Genomic DNA, 3051 nt, shown 5'->3' with positions numbered 1-3051 from the left:
TGATTTTGAACACTCCTTTAACCTCTGTTCTGGAGCAGTAAGTAGCGGGCCTTTTGTTTTTTTCATTAAGCCCTTGAACTGTCTCCGTAGCTATAAAAAAAAAAATATATATATATATATATATATATATATATATATATATATATATATATATATATATATATATATATATATATATATATATATATATATATATATATATATATATATATATATATATACACAAACATATATGCATACGTATATTCCCACATATTGACATATATTTATACATAGAAACATACATACATACGTACATTCTTAAACAAACACATTTATACCTGTTGACATACATACATAAGTCATCAAGTAGCAGTAAACAATCAGCAACGTAAGAGAATTACAAAAAATAAAACAAATTTGTTACTAAGGCATCCAAGTGGAAACAGTTATCGCGCACCCCCCGTGGCCCGCTGGGTATATAAGACGGCAGCAGGTTAGCAGAGGCAGCACTAGCTCCAGCATGAAGGTCCTGGTTGTGTTTGCTCTCGTGGCCCTCGGCGCCGCCGCTGCCTGGCCCGGCGTTGGGTTTATGTCGGATGCCCCAGCAGGTAAACTATAGTGCATATGTGGTGATGTTCTTGTTTTAAATATTTTTCTCTTCCACAAATTTACATAGCCTGAAGGAATGCGCACACACACACACACACACACACACACACACACACACACACACACACACACACACACACACTAATGTGCTTTGATTTTTTATTCTCGCATTATTGAAAAATTGGAAATAAATGTAATAATTTCTTATACACACAGTGTAAAATCATCAGAGAACGTTCTTTTAGGTAACACTTTAAATACTAGCATAGGATTATTAAAAATCCTGTAGCTAATTAAATGTATATATCAATATTTGATTCACGACAGATGACTACCAGATACAACGTGACGTGAACTACGCCTTCTACAAGATCTTCGAGCCGATCCGCGACAGCAACTTGCAGCAGAAGGCCATGACCTTCAACCCAGTGGCGGATACCTGCATGTCGAGAAGCTCGTGGACAAGTTAACAAACAAACGATTGCTGGAGAAGAAGCACTGGGCTACCGCCACCAACAAACGCCACCTGGAGGAGGCAGTCATGCTGTTCGAGGTGTTCATGCAGTGCAAGGACTGGAACTACGTCTCCAGCAACGCCGCCTACTTCAGGGAGCGAGTCAACGAGGAGGAATTCCTGTACGCCGCCTACCATGCCATCAAACACTCCCCTCACAGCACGTCGTGCTGCCAGCCGTCTACGAAGTCAAGCCCCACTACTTCACCAAGGCCCAGGTCATCGGGCAAGCCGACGAGGTTAACGAGATGAAGCTGAGGAACATGGTCTTCCAGAACAACTTCACTGTCAACCTCCACGACATGGAACAGAGAGTCGCCTACTACCGTGAGGACCTCGGCATTGACACTCACCACTTCATGATCCACCTGGAAAACCCATTCTGGTGGAAGGACACCTACGGCTACCGCATTGACAGGAAGGGAGAGAACTTTCTACGCCCACCACCAGCTCCTCAGCCGCTACGACGCCGAGCGCATCTCCAACTACATGCCCTCCTCGAGGAGCTGAAACTGGACGAGCTGCTGCACGAGGGCTTTGCTCCCAGACCACCTACAAGTTCGGCGCTCCTTCCCCATCCGCAACGACGACTTCCAGCTGCAGGACGTCCACAGGGTCGGCAAAATCCACGAACTTATCCACATGGTGGACCGCATCAACGACGCCATTGCCCACGGCTATGTGGAGAGCGACCAGGGAGAAAAGATCAATATTGAAAATGACAACGGCATCGCAGTCCTGGGTGACATCATCCAGTCGTCTTACTACAGCCCCAACCGCAAGCACTACGGCAACCTCACCACCCTGGCCTACACCATGCTCGACCGTCAGGTTGACCCCAAGGACAAATACGACCTGCCCCCTGGCGTGGTCGCCCACATGGAGCTATACCCCCGTGACCCCGCCGCCTGGGGGCTGCACAAGCGCATCGACAACATCTTCAGGGAGCACTGTGATTATACAGAAATAAGACAAAACCAAAACTTTTTACACAACACAGAAAACCAAAGCAGAGACTACTAATAGCCGATATGCTATATCTTTATCTTATTTCATCTCATTTATGTCACCAAGTAGCACTGTTGCTAGTTATGTTATCTTCCAGTGATACTATATGTTTGTTGAACTTGCCAACTAAATTTCTCCATTTTAAATGGTTATCATTTTTATAATTTTTATTAGTCACTCTTAATTTTATAACTGTCATTTGTACTGTCAGTATTTTTGAGAAGTATTCGGCACCAAACGACAGCAGTTGTGGCGCCACGACCTCACGCCCCTAATCAATCTGCCAGGCCCTCCCCGCCCGCACCACAGGCCTCCCGAGCAGCGAAATGGATGGACAGAGCGAAGTAAAACTGAACCCTTTGATGAAGTGCTGTCATGTGGCGTTGTAACTTACTTCAGTTTGTTGATTAATTGTTTAACTGACTGACGAGTTGGCTGATTGACTGATTGACTGGCCGATGGATTGATTAACTGATTGATTGATTGAGTGACTGATGAATTGATTGATTGATTGATTGATGAAATGACTGATGGATTGATAGATTAACTAATTGATAAAATGGCTCATGGATTCATTGACTGACTGATGGATTGATTAACTGATTGATTGATAAAATGACTGATGAATTGATTAACTGATTGATAAAGTGACTGATGAATTGAATGATTAATTGATGGATAAAATGACTGATGAATTAGCTGATCATTTGATTAATTTACTAACTGATGGACTGACTAATATTTTGAAATGATTCACTTACTAATTGATCAATCTTTTCTTCTTCTTCTTCTTCTTCTTCTTCTTCTTCTTCTTTCCTTTACTTTTTCGTTGTCGTCGTAGGTTGCCGTCCTCCTCCTCCTCCTCCTCCTCCTCCTCCTCCTCCTCCTCCTCCTCCTCCTCCTCCTCGTTTGAAGCAGACTCTTCATGGCACAGTAAC

At 43.6% G+C, this 3051-nt stretch overlaps 1 pseudogene; it reads left to right on the top strand.

Moving 5' to 3' along the window:
- The first annotated feature begins 428 nt into the window (after nucleotides 1-428).
- Nucleotides 429-2143, top strand: LOC126991161 (hemocyanin-like; annotated as a pseudogene).
- The last annotated feature ends 908 nt before the right edge of the window (nucleotides 2144-3051 follow it).

Source organism: Eriocheir sinensis, unplaced genomic scaffold, assembly GCF_024679095.1.
Source record: "Eriocheir sinensis breed Jianghai 21 unplaced genomic scaffold, ASM2467909v1 Scaffold247, whole genome shotgun sequence".
Classification (NCBI taxonomy): Eukaryota; Metazoa; Arthropoda; class Malacostraca; order Decapoda; family Varunidae; genus Eriocheir; species Eriocheir sinensis.
The sequence above is the reverse complement of the archived record's forward strand: the minus strand, read 5'-3'. Positions and strand labels throughout refer to the sequence as shown.